The sequence below is a fragment of the Meleagris gallopavo genome, chromosome 10 (assembly GCF_000146605.3).
Source record: "Meleagris gallopavo isolate NT-WF06-2002-E0010 breed Aviagen turkey brand Nicholas breeding stock chromosome 10, Turkey_5.1, whole genome shotgun sequence".
In the NCBI taxonomy this organism is placed as follows: Eukaryota; Metazoa; Chordata; class Aves; order Galliformes; family Phasianidae; genus Meleagris; species Meleagris gallopavo.
Window position 1 is genome coordinate 154,400 of NC_015020.2, and position 447 is coordinate 154,846.

Below are 447 nucleotides of genomic sequence, written 5' to 3' on the forward strand. Positions count from 1 at the left end.
AAGCGTGTCCAGCAGGTGGAGGGAGGTGATCCTCCCCCTCTACTCTGCCCTGGTAAGGCCTCATCTGGAGTACTGTGTCCAGTTCTGGGCTCCCCAGTACAAAAAAGACAGGGATCTCTTGGAAAGAGTCCAGCGGAGGGCCACAAAGATGGTGAAGGGCCTGGAGCATCTCCCCTATGAAGAAAGGCTAAGTGAACTGGGTCTGTTTAGCCTTGAGAAAAGACGTCTGAGAGGGGACCTGATCCGGGTTTATAAATATCTGAGGTGTGGCGGCCATAGCAGTGAGGCCAGTCTCTTTTCAGTGGTACGTGGAGACAGGACAAGGGGAAACGGACATCAGCTGCAGCATAGGAAGTTTCGCACGACTGTGCGTAAGAACTTCTTCACGGTGAGGTGACGGAGCACTGGAACAGTCTGCCCAGGGGGGTTGTGGAGTCTCCTTCTCTG